The 23,992-nt window shown below is 44.2% G+C and overlaps 1 long non-coding RNA gene across 2 annotated transcripts in view; it reads left to right on the top strand.

Moving 5' to 3' along the window:
* The window catches only part of LOC120101561 (uncharacterized), a 26,140-nt gene extending 2,148 nt beyond the window's left edge, over positions 1 to 23,992 (top strand). Inside the window, exons 2-5 of one of the 2 annotated variants that reach the window (XR_010065218.1) lie at positions 15,581 to 15,656; positions 16,477 to 16,562; positions 16,659 to 16,753; positions 21,970 to 23,992. This is a non-coding gene — a long non-coding RNA (uncharacterized LOC120101561). Of the gene's footprint in view, positions 1 to 15,580; positions 15,657 to 16,476; positions 16,754 to 21,969 lie in introns of both variants that reach the window. The other variant, XR_005502188.2, reaches the window with a different exon arrangement.

Raw genomic sequence — 23,992 nt, 5'->3', positions numbered from 1 at the left:
AAACCCCACAACCGTAAAAATGTAAACTACCCAGGATTCTACTGCCCAGTAGTAACCTCTGTCATTAATTCTTATTTTTTATTTCTAGCCCTCTTTTGTGCACATGTTAACTTTTACTTTTGGGCACACGTTTACTTACTGACATTTGTTGGTCTCTGTTGTTGGTACCCTTTTTTTGTTTAACATTTTCTCTCGAATGTTTCACAATGTGTTTAGCCTTCAAAATATTTTAATGGCAAATATATGATATATATTACAACTTACTTAATTTGTTCAGACAGTCCCTGATTTGGAAATTTCTAACTTTTCTTCTGCTAATTCATTGTTTCTGAACATCTTTGTTGGAAGCTGAGAGTGAGGCTATACTCTGGCCATGAGATGCAAGAGTTGAACAGTAATTGTAAGAAAGAAGGTTTGGGCTGTGTTAGGGCCTTTAGACCCAGCACCCGGGAGGAAGTGCAGGCGGACCTCTGGGAGTTCAAGGGCAGCCCAGTCTACAGTGTTCCAGGACAGCAAGGGCTACACAGAGAAACCCCGTCTCCTGTCTCAAAAAACAACCCTGTCTCAGGAGATAAAGAAGGAAGGAAGGAAGGAAGGAAGGGAGGGAGGGAGGGAGGGAGGGAGGGAGGGAGGGAGAGAGAGAGAGAGAGAGAGAGAGAGAGAGAGAGAGAGAGAGAGAGAAGACAGGTTTTGATGACCATCTTTGTAAATAAATCTTTGATGGCATCTTTCATTCTCAGATCAGATTCCTAGGTCTATGAAAACATAACTTCAAAAAGGCATTCTTTGAGCTTCAAAGGCAGTCTTAAACTAAAATTCCGAACTGTAAAATATTAACTTTTTGGAACAGTACCAACAACGGACTTAATATTTATTTTGTGCAAAGTGTGAACCAGCAGAAGATGCTTTCTTGCTAGTTGCTGGGAAACACCGAGGGGGTTTGAAGTGTATTGACTTTGGCTTTTCTCTCTAATTCTTTCCAGGATTTGCTGGTTTGCTCAATAGTTGTGAGATTGTTTGAAGTCTATGCAAATCACCCCACTTCCTCTTCTCACAGCTAAAGTGCTAAGGATGCTGTTTAATTTCCAGCTTCCCTCTTGTAAACACAGGGCGGCTGAGCTTCGCTCCCATTTCCCTTCTCATGGGAGACACTTTGCATCTTTACCCTAACCTCAAGCGTACTTCTCAACAAAATTATCACACACTCACTCCTGCATGGCACTTGACTTAACACTTTCCGCAGTTGGTTCTAGTTAAGAAGTGTCAGTGGATGACTGCAGTTAGAGAGTTTCATTATAGAGAGTTTTTACAATAGCCACCGCTGATGACACAGTTGTGTGTTGTCATTGGTGGATAAGAATTGGTTAAAGAGTAGCATATATATTGTATATAGTAGCATATATATATTGTATATTGTAGCATATATATTGTATATAGTAGCATATATATTGTATATAGTAGCATATATATGTATATTGTAGCATATATATTGTATATAGTAGCATATATTGTATATAGTTAGTATATATATTGTATATTGTAGCATATATATATTGTATATTGTAGCATATATATATTGTATATTGTAGCATATATATATTGTATATTGTAGCATATATATATTGTATATTGTAGCATATATATATATTGTATATAGTTCTGCCTATACAGGTACTTTTCAAAGCAGTTTATATTTTCACCCATCTTCAAGTGTTGAGCTTCCTGCTCCTCCTATTAAGGATCACCTTTGTTCCCGCGCAAGCTCCTTTGCCTTGGCTTCCATATTTTGAGTCTAGTCAGGAGATGCCCGTGAAGTGTTCTTTATTATTCTGGAATCAGTAGAGGGAGCCTGGTGCTGAAAGATTATGACTGCAGACATACGAATCATGGTTGTCTTCAGTTCTTGATGTGTGGATGAGTTTAAACACTGATGTATATGTAAAACAATGATGATTTTTAAAGTCGACTTGCGTATACAATCTCTCCTTTAAAGACCAGAAAGTGACCGGCTGCTAGTGCTAGCTAGGCCTCTTAACCGTCTCAGTGAGACCGTCGAGAATTCCACTGTCCTGACTTTCCTCAGTGATCCCCTCGCTGATATTCCACTGGGGTCAACTGTGTACAACACTTACTCCTTTCTCAGTGCACAATGTAGGTTGCCCTTCCACTTCTTTGGGCACACCATCACGACTCTTAGCTTTGTCAGAACCTTAAAGTAAGTGACCACTTCCGATCCAGTGTCTTCATACCGGTGTCTCAAGTGCACCGTGCTACAGTGTGGTTGGATTGCTCCCCCAGACACGCAGGGAAGCCCTGTCATCCCACGGAGAGCTCACAGAATTCTAGGAGGACGCCTAACACACCACCACGCCTTTCGCAGACTAGCGATTCTCTTTCCTGTTAAAGATGCCTCCTGCTCATACCACAGCTTGATAGAGAGTACCTTGTACATTTGTGTCTTGCTGGGCTCTTCTCAGCCCAAGGCAGCGGCCGCTTCTCACACGTGACATGTCTGTGTGTCACACACAAAGGGAAGACAGTCCCTTTGTGCTACGCCATAGTTCTATTTTTTAAAAATTGCATTTCTTCATTTAGTATGTGTGTGTGCCAACATGTGTGTGTGAGTGTGCTATGGTGCTACGTGGAGGTTATACTGTAATAGGTTATTTGCTGCAGTTGGGCCTTTTCCAGGGATTGAACTCAAGTCAGGATTGAGCTTGGCAGCAAGCATCTTGAGCAGTCTTTCCGGCTACTTAGTTTGTATTTGTTTAATATTGCCTTAGGCTGGGTAGTATTAGAACATGCCTTTAATCCCAGCACTCAGGAGGCAGAGGCAGTCAGATCTCTGAGTTCGAGACCAGCGTGGTCTACAAATGAGTTCCAGGACAGCCAGGGCGGGCGACACAGAGAAATTTTGTCCTGAGGGCGAGTTCCCTAGAGCTTATTACAAATAGCAGCCACTCTCCTATATGGCAATCTCACCTTTTCTGGCATCTCGTCTGAACAGCACTTTCTCAGCTCAGTCTCCCCTGAGGAGACTCACAGCTCACACGTTTTCAGCCCTATCAGACTTTTAACCCATCGATGTGGTCACCTTTCCTTTGAGGATCCCCATCCTACCCCAGGCCCCCACAGTTCATCTTATTTCTTACCTGTCATATGCCGTCATCGCACCCTCCACCCCAAACCCCCGGCCCCGGCCGTGCCCCTCCCCCAGCTCTTCATCTCCCTTACCTTTCTGTGTAGGTAAGAAACTCATCAGGAGTTATGAGAAACCCTCTCCAAGAGTGAGATTCAGGAGCTGTCTTAGGAAAGTGTGTGAGGCTGTCTTACAGGACACAGGAGCAGCGAGTTCATATCCAACCTCTCCCCATGGTCCGTACCTGCTCCACACGGTTCCTGTTCAGCTGTCAGCTGCATTCACTCCTTCCCTGGTGTTCCCGTCTGAAGGATATGCCTTTCAAGAAGAAAATCGATTCCTGTAACTGGCTACCCATCCTCCACATCTGTATGGATTCTTACCCGCACACACCACCGCCACCCGACACTGTGCCGGTATTCACAGTGCGCATGTTCAGTATCCACAGTGCGCATGTTCTTTTCTCACTGCATAGAAGGGATCATCTCCAATCACAGAAGTGGCCCTAGGGTTAAATGCCTCCTGGGATAGCCAAAACACACTTCCTTCTCAGGATTCATCAAGACAACATGAGCATTCACACTAACCGTTTCTAAGTATACTTTCCTTAAAGTGACGCTAAGTCACTGGTCACCGTGAGATGTCCTCAGTCCTCATGCAGGGTAGAGTGGGAAGACAGGAGACATGACAAGTTTTGTTGAAAGATCCAGTTTTTTCCATCTTTAATTTTTTTTTGGTTAGGAACCACATTTTTCTTGGAGAGTCCAGGAGAACAAAGAAAAGATTAATGAGGATTATCGGGGAGTGTGGGGATGGGTAAGGTAGTTACTATCGATGATAAAAGGGGCTTTTGGATGTACCTAAACAGCAAGTGTGCTTAGCTCTTCTCAGGACTCATCCTTAAAACCATGTCGGTAGCGAGAATGAAGCAAATACTGAACAGAAAGTCAGTGTAACTGAATGGCACTTAATAAAATTTTTTGTAAAATTTCTTTTACATTTTGTATATAAATGTTTTGCCTTCGTGTGCGTCTGTGTGTGCAATATGTGTGTGTCTGGTGCCCCTGGATGTCAGAAGAGGGTACTAGATCCCCTAAAACTGGAGTTGAGTGACTATATCATGTGGGTGCTGGGAATCAAACCCAGGAAGAGCAGCCAGAGCTCTTCAGTCCTGAGTTATCTCTCCTGCCCACGTCACCGATTCTTTAATGTGCTTGGAATTTCCAGGATTGCTTGTTTTTAATAAGTTACTGAAGCTTCTGTGTGATGTCTTTCAGGCTGGACATACGTTATTAGCTAATGTAATCAGTACTTTTTTTATTAATATAATGAGCTATGAATTTTAGCAAATCAATCCCTGTTTTAGAGAATGTTAAATATTTCTTACCTCCTATTAAAAAGTGGCTTCTGTCTTCAAATTAATGCTTTTAACTGGCTGTTAATTTTTCTCTGTGACTTCTACCTCTCTGCTGGCTACTTCCATTTTCCCTTCCTTTTTCCTTGATTTTGCGTATCAAAATATTGTGTCAACCAGTGGTTGGGTGTGAAAGGGCAGTCTAACTCTGCCCGAGCTGGGATGTTGAGTTTCCAGACAGCCTTCTTAGGACCCAGGTGTACAGCAGAAGTTATGCATGCCATTTTTAAAAAAAAAAATTGTTGTTTTGAGAGAAGGTCTCTCTGCATAGCTCTTGCTGTCCTAGAACTGACTGCGTAGACCAGGCTTCTCAAACTCACAGAGATCAACCTGCCTCTGCCTCCCAAGTGCTGGGATTTAAGGGATGATGCAGCGGCTGGTAGGTTTCCAAGGAAATCAGAATATAAACATCAGGGCACCTGTCCACAAAGAGGCTCAGAGGTCATCAGTCAGTCACTAGGGCTTCCAAGGAATTGCCTTCAGAAACTCTGGAAATTCACCCCAGTTAGAGATTTGTAAACTGATCTCAGAAAATGTCATTTCTGTTTTTTTAACATGGCTGTCTTGCCCCAGTGGAGCTCAGAAACAGAATCTCCAAGAATCAAAAAACTGAGTTCAGTCTTCCCCACAGAAGTCTTATCTATGGTAACTGAATACTAAGCTCATTGCTATTCACAGTGCATTTTCCCATCACAAATTTAGACTATGCAGATAGCAACAATAAAATGGAGCATTGAGATCACATTTAAAGGATGTTCAATGGAGCAGGCGAATCTTCCCAGGAATGCTGATTTAAATGGCTAGAAAGGGGAAGGAGTCTAACACGTTGCTGATGCTGTACTCTGCAGAGAAAAAGAAAATAATGTTGCAAAGGAGGAGTGCAGGAATTCCACTTTTAAAGTCGGGGGAGATTGTTTGCCTAGTATAAAGAAGTTAAGAAGTATTGAGTCCCAGCGGGGAGCTGAAAATATGAATTACAATGAACTATTTGTTTTAAAGCTAGGACTATGCTTTGTTTCTGTTTCTTGAGTGATCTTTTTAGTTCTTCATATTTAAGGCAGAGAAATGATTTAACTAAATGCAGAGACGGAAAACACAAATGTAAAATTATCTAAGGTAAAGGGTTGATTAGTTTCAACCTTGATCTTAACCACTTTGAGATTGTTGATTCTTTTAGAATTCCATTATTAGTTTACCTTCTTTAAAAATGTTCACATTAGGTGCTGGAGAGATGGCTCAGCAGTTAGAAGCACTGGATGTTCTTCCAGAGGTCCCGAGTTCAATTCCCAGCAACCACATGGTGGCTCACAACCATCTGTAATGGGATCTGATTCCCTCTGATTATATACATACGTGCATGCGTGTGTGCGTGCATGCATGTGTGTAATCTTTTGTAATCTATTTCATATTGAATTTTTTCATATATCCTAGTAATTCTGAACTGCTATAGATGGAAATGTCCCCATAGCTCTGGAGGGTTAGTGGGTGGCACCTTTTGGATGGCAGTCCAGATGCATCATCATCTTTTGCCCCATCACTTTTGTACCCTGATGGGAGGTACACTCAGCCTGCTGCTGCTGTGGCCCCTGCCCACTGCATTCCTTCAGTGATATCAGAACTCAGCTTCTTCAGCCTTCCAAGTGGACTGAGGGTCAGCAGCTCGCCAGGGACCCACTAGGGCTTTCAGCACTAGACTGAGCTTGCCGGGGAGGCATTCAGCCCTGAGGGCTGAGGAACTGCCAGGCGCTCTGCTAATGCACTGTGCAGACAGCTGTGGCTGGTGCCCAGCTCAAACAGTGTAAGCCAATTTAGTATCCCTGTTTGACACACTTCTTCTTCCTATAAGGTTCTGTTTCTCTGGGGAGCCCCGGCTGCAGGCTCTCCTCTGAGGAGACTTATCTCATTTATGAAGACTCCATGCTCACAGTCTTATCATGTCCCCAAATGCCCCCACTCGATGCTCCCATAGTGGGTATCACGATTCCAATGTGTGACACAAACATTTTGTTCATAAAGACATACATGGACTCCATGTATGTGAAACTCTGGGCTAAATATGACATAAATTTCAAGTGGATACAAAAGTTAAAAATTAACTTCATGTATGTTTTAAAATGAAAATTAGAGCAGTATTGTTGAAAGGGTTCAAAATTTATACCACAAAATAGTACTGTATCAATTAATATATTATTTTTTAAAGGAAATAATTTATTTTATAAAATAATTGCTTACTACCAGTACCCAGTTCTCATATCACTTTTTAAAGTTTGGTTTAATTTATATTCTCTAATTTAATCCCAGCAGTACCCCTCCCTATAAGCTGGGTACTATTATACCCATTTTGAAAATAAGGAAACTGAGTCTCTAGTAGGTAAGGTGCCTGAAATCACACAGTGAGGTATAATAGAGGCATAATGCAAAATGAGGAGCACACACACAGACACACGCAGACACACACACACACACACACACACACACACACACACACACACACACTCCCATAGTGGAACCATATGAGATAAGAATTGAGCGTACTTTGTTTTCAGAAGACCTGGGCAATTTATAAAGAACATATATATTCTGCTGGTTGGGACTTCCAAGCAGGGAATTGGCATCTGTCAAGGAAAGTTCTTGCTGAAGGCAAGAACACAGGAGAGAGACAGGGCAACAAGGCCGAACACACTTTATAATAAACCTCTTTGACAAAAACAAGCTTGCTTCTGCTATGACATTAATCCCTGTTAGGCCAGATTTCTCATTACCCAATAACCTATCTTTCTCTGTCTAAGGCAGGATTCTATTAAGTCAGCTAGGCTAGCTTCAGACTCACTATGTAGCTCAGGTTAGCTTCAGACTCACTATGTAGCTCAGGCTAGCTTCAGACTCACTAGGTAGCTCAGGCTAGCTTCAGACTTACTAGGTAGCTCAGGCTAGCTTCAGACTCACTAGGTAGCTCTGGTTAGCTTCAAACTCACAATTCTCTTGACCAACTTTGCAAGTGCTGGGATTAAAGCATGCAACACCAAATCCTGCTTGCCTGGTGACATCTAAGTTACCTAGTGACTTGTTTGAAAGTCCCATCTCGTACACAGTGACTTTGGGCACTACATTTTTGACCTTGAAGTTTGGGGGACATGTTGAAACCGAACTGTGGTACAACCTTATCTGGCATATCTAGCTTTCAGCACAGGTCCCCACCACACCCTATGTGAAGTCAAAAAACGAAGGTTTTTTTGTGTGTGAATGTCCTAATGTTCACAGAAGTTCTTGATGAGGGGTAAGGATAATGTCACTGTCTTTATGGCTCTTGTGTTTATTTGAATTTTATGAAAATCATGATATTATTTTATATTATTTATTATTTTAAGATAATCACCACTGCACTGTTAACAGGCCACCATCTGCTGTGTTTCTTCTGTGCGTTCTGGAGTATCTATGCCATCGGTTTTCACTGAAGGCTTGTGAGTGGAGGTGACCTATCTCCCTCATTTAGAGGGAGTTATGTATGACACGGCATGCCATCTCTTTTTTGGCTACTAGTGGAACCCTAAGATATTCAGGAATATGAGTGACACTCAGTTTTCCCATGAGATCTTGGTGGACACAAGGGTGAGGCTTGTGTCCGTCTCTCCTTCATGGCTGTTTTTCTCATGCCTAACACAGTGAGGACTCATGAGAAGAGCCCTAATATGTGGCATGGATGAAGAATTGAATGCAGTCTCTCCGGCTGGTTTTGTGTGTCAACTTGGCACATGTTAAAGTCATCAGAGAGGAAGGAGACTCAGTTGAGGAAATGCCTGCATGATATCCAGCCATAGGCCATTTTCTCATTTAGGGAGGGCCCAGCCCATGGTGGATGGGGCATCCCTGGGCTGGTGGTCCTGAGTTCTGTAAGAGAACAGGCTGAGCAAGCCATAGGAAGCAACCCAGAAAGCAGTACTTCTCCATGGCTGTACCGGCCCTGCTCCCAGGTTCAGCTCTGCTTGAGTTCCTGTCTTGACTTCCTCCAATGATAAAGTATGATCTGGAAGTGTGGACTGGATAAACCCTTTCCTTCCAACTTGCTTTTTTGTTTTTTTTGTCATGGTGTTTCATCTGCACCAATAGAAGCCCTCACTCAGACAGGCACCTTAGCATGAGCAAAGGCTGAAGCAACGCTGTTTTGCGCAGCCTCATCCCGAAAGGACATGCTTGGGTGGGGAGGGAGATGAGAACTGAGTTAAGGATGCAGCCAGCCTAGGACTTGAAAGGAGGTAACAAGTACTATCAAACCAGCTTCCTGAAAGGGTGCAATTTACAGCTGCCCCAGGAGACTCAGCAGGAGCCCTGCTAATAGCTGCTGCCCTAGAAATGCCATGGGATCTCCCAGTTAGGGTGTTTAGTTACTGTAACAGACACCACACAGCGAGGCTTAACAAGACAGTGTAGCTCTCGCAGAGGCTGGGGGATGTTGCAGAATGCTTGCCCCACCGAGAATGGAAACTTCCTGGGAAGAAGCTTTGTCTGTGGCTGATTGGTTAGAACTTCTGTAACATGCAAACTTGGATTCACTATTTGATGTCCTATATAATTTATAATAGAAAAACTCTTGTAGACACGGCCAGAGGGCAACCTGGTTGCCAAGTGTCATGGATCCTGTGACCGATGAAGAGTGCAGAGACGAGAGCTTCTCCTGGACACCTGCTCGCTGACCTGTGCTGACGGCACCTCTGCTTCCCTGATGAGCATGGGCATTCACATCGACAGTGAAGAGTTTCAGTTTGGTGGACTCTGGCATCACTTTAATCATAAATCTTGATAACTTCTTGATTTGACAAGTCAGAAAGATTTATGTCTAGAACACGTGCATTTGATCAACTTTCGTGACTCCTGTTGAGGATGTATTGGATTTGGGTTGGGCACTGAGCCACAGAAGTGGCCATTTGGTGTCCTAATTCTCACATTCCGAGAGAGAAAGGCTCATGATTGGACAGCACTGGGCAATGGTATACTGATAGGAGAAAGCTTCTAGCATCTTCCCCCCTCTTCAGCAGCACCTCTTATTTTGGGTCTCAGCACATTGGCTGTGGGCTTTTACTGTTTTAATTCCACACGTATGACTATTTGCCTCGTGTATGTTTGCATGTGCACCCCGTGTATGCCTGGGGTGCATAGAGGTCAGAAGAGGGTGTCAAATCCCTTGGAACTGGTGTTACAGGCAATTGTGAGCCACTGTCTAGGTGGTAGAAATGCAGTCCAGTTCTTCTGCAAGAGCGGCAAGCACTATTAACCTCGGAGCTATCCTTCCAGTCTCCCCCGTACCCCAATGCTCCCTTCACACTGTGGACTTTAAAAAGATTCCATAATGGATGGTCGTGCACCCGCAGCTCTGCGCACCTGCCAGGAATCTCCTCACCTAGTAGACACCTCCTCTGTAGGAGTTAAAAGTGTGAGATCACTGGGGAGATGGTTATAATGAAGCCAGCCCTGGCCTCAGCTGTAGGGTCATAACTCAAGACCTGCAGTTAAATAAGTATGGCTGACCATTTTCCTTCACATAAAAAGCCAGCATCACTGTGCCCAGGCCCTTGGCAGTGTCAGGTCAAACCTCTCACTGACTTTTGAGTGTCTCCTGGTCTCTGTCTCCAGTGACCTTGCTCCCTTTTCTTGGCTGCTGGGTTTCTAGTAGGATGCTTGCTCTCAGGGCATCACAGACTTGTGCGGCTGCTTCTGGTCCAGCATGCTGTTTTCTATGCTTGCCTATTGAGAATGTCTAATTAATGGTTCTCAATATCGCCAATCCCAATCTGTTAAGTTAACCAACCAGAATTGATGGTCAGTTATCTAGTCGTGGACAGATCTCTCAGGATTCTGGGGAGTGTGTGTGTGTGTGTGTGTGTGTGTGTGTGTGTGTGTGTGTGTGTTCGTATGTCTGTGTGTGATACGACCTAGACAGCCTCAACATCCCTTTTGTCATTTACTGGGGTTCTTCTTAAGAACCTCTAGTGGACTGAAGAGATGGCTCAGAGGCTAAGAGCACTGACTGCTCTTCCAGAGGTCCTGAGTTCAATTCCCAGCAACCACATGGTGGCTCACAACCATCTGTAATGAGATCTGATGCCCTCTTCTGGTGTGTCTGAAGATAGCAACAGCATATTCATATACATAAAATAAGTAATTCTATAAGAAAGAAAGAAAGAAAGAAAGAAAGAAGGAAAGAAAGAAAGAAAGAAAGAAAGGAAGGAAGGAAGGAAGGAAGAAAGAAAGAAAGAAAGCAAGCAAGCTTTAGTCAATGGTAATTGAGTAATTTAGCCTAAGGACAGAGAGAGGGACCCAAGTACTGGAAACAACAAACAAAAAATTGACTCTGGTAATTCCCTGAGACTTTTTGTTGTTTCCAAGGTCAAAAATAAGCTCTTTTTCAAAGAACTTTTACTCAACTGTGCATTGATCTTTGATCGAGAAAATAGGCCTGAGATAGATAGCTCTTGCAAAAAAGACTTCATGGGAAAGAGAGGCTAATGTGGGCTGGGATAACAGTGGATGGAGTGAAGTGTCTGGGTTTGGCCAAGTATCTACGAGATCACCGCATGTTTTTTGTTTGTTCTAGAGAGCCCTGGTCTCAGAGCTCCCTTGGGTGGCTTTTAAAAGCTATTGAGCAGGGCTGGAGAGATGGCTCAGCGGTTAAGAGCACCCGACTGCTCTTCCAGAGGTCATGAGCTCAATTCCCAGCAACCACATGGTGGCTCACAACCATCTGTAAAGAGATCTGATTCTCTCTTCTGGTGTATCTGAAGACAGCTACAGTGTACTTATATATAATAAATGAATAAATCTTAAAAAAAAAAAGCTATTGAGCAAACTAGAGGCTCCCAGTGGTGATGATCTTTCTGTATGCCACCTAGTTCTGCGGCATGGGACAAGCGTGTGGTTTCTACTCTTAGTGGTGGAGCTAATGTGTGCCCTGTGGTTCTTAGCTATTAATTATCCAGTGACATTGAGTTAGATGAATTGGCTAGGATTCCTTTAGAGAAAACAGATGTTGCTACAAAGTCCTACTCCACTTTATGAAGAAAGTGCCACTAATATGTCAAATATGTGACTTTATACAGTTATAATGAAAGGAAAGAAGAAATAAGACACGAAATACATGATTTATAACTTAAAATCTAACCTTGACTGGCATTAAATACTATAAAAGGACTGTCTATGTAATTGCATATCGTGCTCATAGGAACCATTTTTTGATTAAGACTTTTATTACTGTCTTCTCATTGGCAGCCCTTCCCAATTGTCTTAGTTAAGGGGACATTTCAGCCAAGTGGGTCCTTCGTTTTCCATTCCCAAAGTAACTTGTGAGAAATGTGTTAGGCTAGTTTCTGGTTCCTTTCCACGGACTTCCTTTCTTACACTGGTTGAAATAAGTGACTTCCAAGGCTTAAGCAAGTTAGCACGCTTGGAGGGTTTGCCAAGACACACGGGCTGTCAGTAAGTCTTGGGGACTGGATCTATGGATTTGGATTCGCCTTTTCATTCTTTCTCTCATCTTCGAGACAAGATTTCATTAGCCCAGGCTATCCTCAGATTCACTAGGTAGCAGAGGATGACTCTGAACTTCTTAGTCTCTCACCTCCACTCCAAGTGCTGAAATCACAGGCATGCTCTGTGATGCCTGGCTTCCTGTAGCCCTAGGGAGGGAATAGAACCCAGAACCTTGTATATATGCTGGGCATGTAACCTGCCAAGCTGTGCCCCCAGCCCCTGGATTTGCATTTCTAGCATACGAGCCCACTGATGTTTTTGCTGGGGCATGGGAACCAGTCAATCCTGAGCTGTCATCTCTGGGTAATCGTTGAATTATATTCTGAATCCTGAAGGTGTAGCTTGTGGAGTGTTCTTCCAAGCAGAATATCCATTCATAGACTAAATCAGCTCATTGTTATTGCCTGAGGCCATTTCCCTTTCTCTTGTTTTGGTTGAGGAATTTTGTTTGTATTTGGAGGCTGCTTTTGGCAGACCTTAGTCCCGTATTCTGGTCATCTGTGCATGCAGTTTCTCTCTTTTGGCACACAGAGTTCTTAAAAGATTTCCTTCACCTTTGAGCCTTCATTGTACCTTATACCCTAATTGCAGACATTATCTCATCGTTTGCTAAATTACAGACAACATTATATCATTACTTGCTAAATTGAATTTAGCTGTGTTTGTATGTTTTGAGTTTGCTTTGGGCCTGGTTTCTCTAAATCTAAAATTAAAGACTACACATACAGAATTAAATTAAGCATACAGCTCACATATTGTTAATTGAACATACTGACTTGCCTGACTTTAAGGGTTTGGGAAAAGATAGTTTCTTTAAGTGAGCGCCAGTGCTTTCAAATCTAATTATAGCCACTTATGTTTTATTGAGACATTTATTGAGACAGATTTCTGTACCTCTTTATGGGTTACATTATGGTAATCTGATAACTGTATACAGTGGGTAATAATCATACCAAGGCAACGAGACCTTAAACATTAATCATTTTTATGTGCTGAAAATTTTGTCACTTTGTAACATACCATAAATTCTTTTAACTAGCATTTATGCTACATGCTATAAAAAAGCAAACAAACAAACAAACAAAACAAACAACAAAACCAAACAACAAAAACTAAACTAATTCTCCCTGTGTTGGCAGGCCTTAAAGAATTTCTTCCTAGCTCCTTACCCCTTCCTTACTCTTCCCAGGCTCTAAGGGCTATCATTTTTATCTTCTGTGGGAATTACCAGTTTCTATGAACAGATGAGAGTGTGTGATATTTGTCTACTCCCGGCTTATTTCACTTAGCACAGTGACCTCCAAATGACAGGACTTCATTCTCTTTATAGCTGAATAACAGTCCATTGTGTGTACACATCATGGTTTCTCTATCCCCTAGTTCACTGCTGAGCATCTAGTTTGAGCCTGTGTTTTAGCTTCCCTGAGCGGTGCTGGCATAAAGCGGGGATAAAGGTGCCTCCTTGATATAATTTCACCTCCTTTGGATTGGTACTTAGTGATAGAATTGCTGATGGGTTGGGTGGTTGTCGTTCGTTCGTTCCTTCTTTCCTTCTTCCTTCCTTCCTTCCTTCCTTCTTCCTTTTCTCTCTCCCTTCTTCCCTTCCTCCCTCCCTCCTTTCCTTCATCTTTAGTTTAGAGGCATCCATCCATACTGCTTTCTATATCTCTGTACTAATTCACATTCCCACCAACAGTGAGTTCTCATGTCTCCACATCTTTGCCAGTATTTACTGCCTTTTGTCTTTTTGGTAATAGCCGTTTTGTCTGGGGTGGTGTGAGGTGGTAAAGGGGTGTAGATGATAGGATGGTGGGGGGTGTAGATGATAGGATGGTGGGGGGTGTAGATGATAGGATGGTGGGGTGTGTGTGGATGATAGTCCATTGAGGATTTGATTTGCATTACTTCACCAGTTGGTGACATTGAGCTCCCCTCACCCATGTGCCTGTTAGCCAATTATGTCTTCTTATAAGAAGTGTCTACTTCTTTAGTCTATTAAAAAAGTGTGTTTCTTGGGTGCTCAACTTTTTGAGTTCTTCATTAATTTCTGTCAAATAATGAGTTTGCAAACATTTTCTTTCAATTTATAGCTTATCTTTTAAAAATATTAATTGATTATATATATATTCGTATATATGTCTATGCACAACTTGTGTACCTAGTACCCAGCGAGGTTGGAAGAGGGTCTTCTAGGACTGGAGGGAGACAGGGGAGTGGGGAGAGAAAGAAAGGACATGTGTAGAGAGAGAAACAGAGAGACAGAGACAGAGACAGACAGAGAGACAGAGAGAGAACCAAAATGTCTGGATTAGGGCTGGAGAGATGGCTCAGTGGTTAAGAGCACCAACTGCTCTTCTAGAGGTCCTGAGTTCAATCCCCAGCAACCATATGGTGGTTCACAACCATCTGTAATGGGATCCGATGCCCTCTTCTGATGTGTCTGAAGAGAGCAATAGTGTACTCATAAACATAAGATAAATAAATAAATCTTAAAAAATAAAATAAAGTGTTAAAAATGTATGGATTATATAGTGAAGAGCCTCTAGGGCAGAGGAGCCCCTGGGCTAGAAAGTTCAGGTAGGGACTCAGCAATGCTGGGAGAAACTGGAGGACACTTCTGCTTTGTTATGTTATGCTAGTCCTGGGTCTGAATCCCAATAAAAGGTCTGTGCCTTTGAGGATCTTGGTTTAAAAAAAATCAATGTCTGACACCATTGCCTTGACGTGTGCCCCCCATGTTTGTTCATTTTTGGTTTTGGTTTTGTTTTGTCTTTGTTGTTGTTTTTGGTAGTAATTTCATAGTTTAAAGCTTCATATTTATGTCCGTGAAGAGACAGATGATTATGTGTGTGTGAAAAGAACAAGGTAGCGTCATTTTTCTGTATTTAGTTCAGTTTGCCCAATCTCTCTCCCATGGATGTTTTAACTCTAAAGCACGTGTTTGTCCTATGTGGTTCTGGGGTTGTTGGGCTTGTATGGGATGGCCTCCAGGTCCTAGGAGGGAGGCTGTCATTGAAAGGAGGATCGTAAAATATGTTGGTACAATGTGGGAGATGAAACACATGTATTAGTCAGGGCTTCTATTGCTGCAATAAAACTCCATGACCAAGAAGCAAGTTGGGGAGGAAAGGATTTATTCAGCTTACACATCCACATTGCTGTTCATCACCAAAGGAAGTCAAGACAGGAACTCACACAGGGCAGGAACCTGGAGGCAGGAACTGATGCCGAGGCCATGGAGGGATGTTATTTACTGTCTTGCTTCCCCTGGTTTGCTCAGCTTGCTTTCTGATAGAACCAAGGACCACCAGCCTAGGGTATGGCACCACCCACAATGGGCCCTCCCACCCTTGATCACCTAATTGAGAAAATGCCTCACAGCTGGATCTCATGGAGGCATTTCCTCTCGGGAGGCTCCTTTCTCTGTGACAACTCCAGCTTGTGTCAAGTTGACATGCAAAACCAGCCAGTACACACACGTATGAGACCTTCCTCTGTTTCCCCAGAGCAAGCTTATGTGACAGCAGCAGATGCATTCTGAAGATCATGGGTTGGGAAGGAGACTGTCCCTAATTCTGCCACGTGAGTGTTGCGGTGCTGAGGTTAGACCTGCTGGTAACTGCCTCCTTGGAGGGGTCAGACACTAACAGGACCTTTTCCAGTTCCCAGGGAGGAGCACAGGGGATGGAAGCACTTTGCGTCAGTGGCTACAGCTTAAGGATTGAGAAGGAAACCTCCCTCACTTGTCACCAGGGAAGTTCAGATGGGGGTAGGCTTGTTAGGTGCATTCAGAGCTCCCAGGGACTGGTATGGGCGGGGCTGTCATGTTGTGATCGTAGCCCCAAAAGCATTGTTGTCAGTAGATGATACCTTCTCCAGTTCCTGTGATTTGAGCAAGGGGAGGTGTTGAAATTAAATCCCAGGTCTGCCTCCCAGCCTCATGCTCCCAGAAATGAGACTCAGACTCAAATTATGTTTACAAATACCTTGGCCATATTAGGCTCTACTCTGACTAGATCAAGACTAAAGACACCTGTTTATTTCTAAGCTATATTTTGCCATGCGGCTGGTTGCTGTGTTCAGGTACCATGGGCGTGCTTCTCCTAACCTCTCTGTGGGCTCCTCCCCCGCCTCCTCCTCTCCCAGAATTCTTTCTCCTCTTAATGCCCCTTTCTCTATTTCCTGCCTAGGCCCTAGGCCGTGGGCTTTTTAATTGACAGTGAGACATCCATACCATACACAGAGTGATCTCTCTACAGGGAGGGGTCGGGCTTGAAGCCGTGACGCTGAAGTGGCAGGCTGCTGAACTCCCGCCTTCTATCATGTGTCCTTTTCTGATCGTGTGAGGCCATCCATCTGGGAAGTCAGTCGAAGTTATAATTTACTTTATTCGTTTCTTTAGGTTGGCTGGGTCAGCAGTTAAGAGCACATACTACCTTCCTGTGACGGTTTGCATACGCTCGGCCCAGGGAGTGGCACTATTAGAAGGTGTGGCCTTGTTGGAGGAAGTGTGACACTGTTGGAGTGGGCTTGGAGACCCTCCTAGCTGCCTGAGGATGCTCTGTCTGTTCCTGGCTTCCTTAGGATGAAGATGTAGAACTCTCAGCTCCTCCTGCACCATGCCTGCCTGGATGCTACCATGCTCCCACCTTGATGAAAATGGACTGAACCTCCGAACTGTAAGCCAGCCCCAATTAGATGTTGTCCTTTGTAAGAGTTGCATTGATCATGGTGTCTGTTCACAGCAATAAAACCCTAATTAAGACACTTCCCTAGGATCCAAGTTCAGTTCCCAGCACCTACTGGTGACTCAGAACTGCCTATAACTCCAGCTCTTGGGGATCCATAGGCACTGGAGTTCCCCTGGACACACCTCCACAGAGGTAGACACATACATATAATTTAATATTAAATAAGTCTTCTGAAAAGTCAAGGTGTGGACAGACCCGGGCTCCTCCAGGCGCTCTGCTCATGAGTACTTTTGTTTGGAACTAACCCTTGAAGAATGGAGGCAGCCGGCCAGTCTGCTCAATGCAGCAATGGTATCACACTTCAAAACCCTTGGGCTGAGCTAACTCCCCACACAATGAAACCTGAGCTCTGTGAAGAGGCAAGCCACATGGCAACTCCTCCCTCCCCCTCCTCCGCATTGCCCTACCAACAGATCAGGCTGACAGCTCTGGGTTTAACAGCACCCACCTTCTTCACCTGTTGGCCACAAAATAAACGTCTTCCCCATTTCAAAAATCCCAGTGAGATAGTATTAGTGTCTGCCCATATTGGGCCGTGGACCCTTGTTTCAGAACAATTTCTGGCAACCAGATGGGACCGCGAGTCTCTTTCTACCTTCCTAATGCTCTGGGTTCCTCAGCTGGACCTGGCCCTGGTTGCTGACCATCAGTGGCCACATCGGCCCAGGCTGGTCTGGGATCTGAGCAGCCCGAACCTTCTCCACTGTGGCACTTCTGACTTCCATCCTGCAGAAAGAAACTTCACGGGGTCTGAGCGAGGAAGCCAGTTCAAATCAGAGGTGCCCTCAGGCTTAGAGACATAAATTGTCTCTCCAATTTAGTACCTAAACTGTCCCTCAGCGTTTGAACTTCAGGGCTAAAGCAATCCCTTTGTGATTCCCGGCATAGACAGTCCTCCTGCCCCTGGGTTCTCAGGCAGAACCGTGCTTCCCTCACAGACTGTTTATCTGTCATTCCATCTGGGGTGGCCTGCACTGTTCTCTGATTTAAAGTAATTTTTTAAAATGCTTTCTAGGATCTGCTTGTGTTTTATTAGCCTGTGTTATGATGACTGACAGAAGCTAAGGAATTTAGAGGCTGTAGCAATAGTCCTGTTAGAAATTAATTTCAATGATGGTCTTTTGATCCTAGAAAGAGAGAGAGAGAGAAAGAGAGAGAGAGAGAGAGAGAGAGAGAGAGAGAGAGAGAGAGAGAGAGAGAGAGAGAGAGAGAGAGGAGAGAGACTAAAGCTCCCTCTGGCTCCCTCTAAGCACCCCCAGGTGACTAAGTCTTGATGGGAGCATCAAAGAAGACACTTCTCAAGATATGAAGCAGTTTTACAGGGAAACAGCCAAGAGCACACTCTGCTCCAGAGGTGGAAAGGTCTGAAACGACTCATCTGGGAGATTTGCATTGCGAGTGGTCACCCCACACCTGCACTACCTCCCACCTGAGCTGCCCCACACCTGAGTCATCCCACACCCAAGCCACTCTACACCTGTGCTAGTCACCCCACACCTGGAGCTACCTCCCACCTGAGTGCCCCACACCTGAGCCCACACCTGGATTTGGGGGTTTTCCAAGTCATATAAAATGGTTTATCTGCCCTACTAATACCTCCTAGGGAAGGAATCACCTTAACAGCATTCCTTACCCACACATCCATACCTACTCCTTGCAGAAGTCATTTCTCTCTTTCTAAGGTGTGGCTCCCTACTGCTATCACAAGAGTTCCAGGGACCTCAGGCTTAGCAGAAAATGCCTTTGCCTGCCGAACCATCTAAAAGACAAGTGTTGCAAAAAGAAAACTGATTAGTGATCAAATTAGCTGAAATTAGAAAGCGATATACATTGTTTTCTTAAAACAAACTAAAGGGGTTGGGGATTTAGCTCAGTGGTAGAGCACTTGCCTAGGAAGCGCAAGGCCCTGGGTCCCCAGCTCCGAAAAAAAAGAACCAAAAAAAAAAAAAAAAAAAAAAAAACTGAAGTCTTTATACACCCAACAACAAAGAATTCATGAAATTTTAACCTATTAGAAAAGGTGTGAAAGCCTAATGGTCCTAACATATCGCTGGCAATCAAGTATGTTGTTTTAATTTTTTTTTTTTTTGGTTCTTTTTTTTCGGAGCTGGGGACCGAACCCAGGGCCTTGCGCTTCCTAGGCAAGCGCTCTACCACTGAGCTAAATCCCCAACCCCGTTGTTTTAATTTTTATGTGCATGAATGTTCTGTCTGTATATGTGTCTGTGCGCAGTGTGTGTGTGTGTGTGTGTGTGTGTGTGTGCGTGTGTGTGTGTTTGGTACCTTGGGAGACAGAAGAGGCCATGGATCTCCTGGAACTGCACTTACAGCATTTGTTAGCCACCATGTTGGTGTTGGAGACAAACCAGGGTTTTTTTGTTTGTTTATTTTGTTTTGTTTGTTTGTTTGAAGAACAACAAGTGCTCTTAATTTCTGAGCCATCAGAATAACGAATTTCTTTCACTGGTGGCTAGGATGAATTCTCATCTAAATTTAAGCAAGATCCTTATGTCTCAGCTATCAGTTTGGGCTGGTTTCCAATGCATTTGTGAACAAACTTATGGGCACTTTCTGACAAAACTAACCCCAGTTTGGACAGTAAGAGGGCTCAGAAGGTAAAGGTGCCTGCTATCAAGGCCGACCACATGGGTGCCTTCCCGGGAACCACATGGTGGAAGAAAAGAATTTCTTCCACAGCTGTCCCCTGGCCTCTGCATAGGTACTGTGGCACATGTGCCACCAACTTCTGTCACTTAGTAAGTAAATAAGTTAAAAGCTCAGTTAATAAGCAAATTTATTTATTTTTTACTATCTTTGGTAATGATTGGTGGAACTTTAGAAAATTATGCTTCTTGCTTTGAAACTTACGGAAAGTGGGTTTTTTCTGCTTTTATTAGTTTGGTTTTATATTTCCCATGTACAACTGTTGCCTGTCAAAATGTGCACAATTCCTAAGAATAAAAAAAATAAATGCTGGTAGTCCAGTGCTTCAAAATGATAGCTTTCCTTTCTATATTTTCTTCAGAAAATATAAAATTGAACTTAACAGTGGACTCCAGGTGCTGTGTGGTTCCCAAAGGCCTTTAATCTCATCATCTGGGAGGCAAAGGCGGGTGGATCTCTGGCTTCAAGGCCAGGCTGGTCTACAGAGCGGGTTCTAGGATAGCCAGGGGTACACAGAGAAAACACACACACACACGCACACGCACACGCACACGCACACACACACACACACACACACACACACAAAACATGCACATGTGCAATCAACCAACTAAAACAAAACACTCCTCCAAAAGAAAACAATCAAGCAAACAAACAAACAATACAGTTCAAGTGAGATGAGCGGGAGGCCATTCCTTCTAAAAGCTGTGTGTTGTTCAAATGTGGCTGAGAAGTTACTGTGCTGTGTTATTTTTCTGTTGCTGTGATTGAACAGTACAACCAAAGGCAACGTAAGTAGGAAACGACTTATTATGGCTCTCAGCTCTAGGAGAATAGGAGTCCCTCATGGTGGAGGAGAAGCCTGGTGACAAGTGGAGGACAGTCTGAGAGGAACAGGAAGCTGAAAGGTCATATCTCACAGCAGGCATGAAGCAGAGCGTGAACTGGAAGTTCCCGAGGCTCACCCCTATTCACACAGATCCCTCAGCAAGGCCGCACCTCTGCAATTTCTCCCCAAACAGCATCACTCGCTGGGGACCAAGTGTTCAATGCCTGAACCCCTGGGAGCCATTTCCCACTCAAACCACAAGCAGTGACTGCTGGGGTTTGGTTTGTTGCGGTGCCTTACAATGCTAACTTCTGCGCCTGAAGGTTGAGGCCTAACAGTGACCTCACAAGTTTACCAGCCGTTTTGTACAAACCTTGCTGCTTAATTTAAAACTATTGGTAGAATAAAGATGCCTACAGCCTATAGCCGGGCAGGAGGTAGGTAGGTGGAGCTTTGATTTCGGAGCTTGGATCTGAGAAGACTATGAGGAAGGAGAGGAGAAAAGATGAAGAGAGGAGAAGATGCTGTGGGATAAGCCATTGTAAGAACTGGCCGTGCGGGCTGGCCAGTCAGAGTAAGAGTGGCCCACATAGAACATGGGAAGTCGTATCTGGATAGACATAATAGCATAGACATATTAGCATAGCAGTGGCTATCTGCCCAGTTCTAGGACTTTAAAGGCTTATTATAAGAGTAAAAATTGTGCATCTCTTATCTGGGAACTGAATGATCAGAGGCAGGGTAGAAACCCCTGATTGAGATTAAATAGTTATTACTGTAAATGATTCCAAATAATCAATGACTTTCCCTCCATTGTCAAGCCAGATCAGACCTGCCACCAGGTCAGGTCCATCCTGGCAATGAGGGATAATCAACCACCAGCAATGTTTTGAGAGAAAGAGAGCAATGGGTAAATGTGGAAACACTGTTAGAATTAAGATGGAGTCATGTGTTTTAACTTGGACAAAAAGTAAAGTTGTTCTGGGAATTATGAAGAAAGAGGTCTTACACATGATTGCTCTATAAGATGACAATCACAAAAGACTCTTCTGGCTCCAAACATTCACGAGTCGTTTCACAGAGAGTAACCACAAGTACTCAGTACTCTTGACTGCTGCCAGTGAATATTAGTAATTATGGCCAAGTATTATTGCCTAGGGATCTGATAGAATCCTTGCTTTCTCCTTCAAAGCTTTGACTTGCCCACATATTTTTTTTTTTAAAAAAATATTATTAGGTATGTGCATGTAGTTTGAATATGCTTGACCAGGGAGTAGCACTATTAGGAAGTGTGGCCTTGTTGGAGTAGGTGTGGCCTTGTTGGAGTAGGTGTGGCCTTGTTGGAGGAAGTGGGGATGGGCAATGAGACTCTCCTTCTAACCAAGTGGGAGAGAGTCTTCTCTGTGGAGAGCCCTCCTCTGGCCACTGTCAGGAATTTGCCAGGAATTTGACTAGGACAAGGAAGTAGGCTCAAGACCTGAAAACCACAGGACTTTATTGCCTTGTTTGTGCCTTGACCTAGAACTGACCTTATTCTTTGCATGTACTTAGAATGGCATAAAAGCAGACAGAAAAAAAATAATAAACCCATTTCAGCTTCAGCATTGGCTGCAGTTGTTATAGCGTTGTCCAATTGTCTTTCTCTTTTCAGTCCTCACTCCCTCCCTTGAGACCCTGTTGACTGACTGAGTTAGCTTGGTCACTTCTCCCAGCCGCTTTTGGAACAAGAGGTAGAACTTTCAGCAATTCCAGCCCCATGTCTGTCAGGACGCTGCCATGCTCCCGCCTTGATGATAATGAACTGAAACACTGGACCTGTAAGCCAGCCCCAACTAAATGTTCTTTATAAGAATTGCTTTGGTCATGGTATCTGTTCACAGCAGTAAAACCCTAATAAGACAGATGGGGTAGACATTGGGGTAGGCCGACTCTGAGCCCTGAATCTGGGTCTGGGCGGCAGCTGAGTTGGTCAGCTGCTGGCTCTCCCACTCATGCTAGCAGGGCTGGCTCTCCTGTACCTGTTACCAGGGGCCCCTCTACTGTGCTGCCCAGGTATGGTGCAGGGCCTGCTCTCCCTAGTGCTGCACCCTGCAAGGGACAGGGCCAGTTGCAGGTTCTGCAGTCAGGGGGGGTCATCTCACCTGTACCCATGCCACCCCATGGCCAGTAAGAGGCAGGCCAGCTTTCCCAATCTCATGCCCTTGGGGCTGGCTCACCTGCAACCCCCACACCAGGGCCAGCACTTCTGTACTGCCTAGAACTAGATGCAGCCTGCTCTCCCGGAGTGATGCAGCCAATGAGGGGTGGGGCCACCGCTTCGAAGCCCTAAGATATCAACAAGGCCCCAGATGGCGACCCAGACCAGGGATGTCTGCACGGCCTTGAGGGTTAACACGTGCTCTGGATATGGACCCAGACCCCCACTGCTACACGGCCACAGGCCCAGACAAGATCCAGTTCTGCCTCTCTTCATTGTGCACACATCATTCTTCTCTTTCCATCACTTACTTGCTTGTCTTAATGGTGCTGGGCCTCTGGGCATCTTCGGCCCAGCCTGTTCTTCGAGGCAGGGGGTCAGGATCTAGTTGCTAAGACTTTAAAGTGAGAAAAGTTGGTCACAGGTCCATGCCCTGGCCCCTTGGATTGCCCTCTCTTCTCATTTTTAGTTATCTTCAATTGATCTCTAACAGACCCGGTTAACCTTTCTATATTCTCCAGGCAACACACTTGCCTGTTTAGATTGACCAGACAAATGGTTGCCTCCCATTAATGATTGTTACCCTAGCTTACAGACCCATCCCTCAACCCAAAACAGATCAACAGGATATAGCTTGTAATCAATTCTCTGAGACTTATGACTCAGCAAGGACAAAGAGGGCACTGAAATTGGTTAAGGCTTCAACATAGACAGAAATCCCCTACACAGAAGGGTGTGAAGGGGTACAGCAGCAATCTAGTACTTGGGAGGCAGAGCCAGGCTAACCTTGAGCCAAGCTATGTGGTGAAGCCCCACAATAAAAAACTAAGTATGGGGAAGAATGTAGCAAAGTGGTGGGGAGCTTGCCTGTCATGGGCAAGGGCCTGGGTTCAAATCACAGCAAGGAAAAACAACCCTTATATTTTTGGTTGTGAGCCTAGCCTTTAACGGCTGAGCCATCTCTCCAGCCCGGAAAAACAACCCTTAATAACAAAGTCTTTAATTATTATTCAGAAAAAGCCTTTCTTACAGTTTGAAATTCATATTTCAAGAATGGAGATAAGTGGAAAAAGTCAGCTTGGCCAATATATCCCAAGTTCAAAAACTCATGCAGAACTCCTATCGCCCCCATAAACAATGTGTCCTGTCTAAAGGCAAGCCACCCAACCAGTATGTGACTTCCCCTTCTTTTTATGAATTACCCTGATAGCAACTGGTCTTGGTGGCAGATTTGATTTTATAGTCCCTGTGGAGAGCTCTTGGGGCTGTTTCTAGGAATTTGATATTGGGCTAGGACAAGGACATAGGCTCAAGTTCTTGATCATCTTAATAAATCCCTGAATACCATGGGACTTTGTTTATTGCCTTGACCTAGAACTAACCTTATTTTTTGCATGTACTTAGAATGGTAAAAAAGCAGACTGGAGAAAAATAAACCCGCTTCAGCCTCAGCATTGGCTGGAGTTGTTATAGTGTT

This window comes from Rattus norvegicus, chromosome 3, assembly GCF_036323735.1.
Source record: "Rattus norvegicus strain BN/NHsdMcwi chromosome 3, GRCr8, whole genome shotgun sequence".
NCBI lineage: Eukaryota > Metazoa > Chordata > Mammalia > Rodentia > Muridae > Rattus > Rattus norvegicus.
Note: the sequence above shows the minus strand (reverse complement) of the source record. Positions and strands in the feature narration are given on the sequence as shown.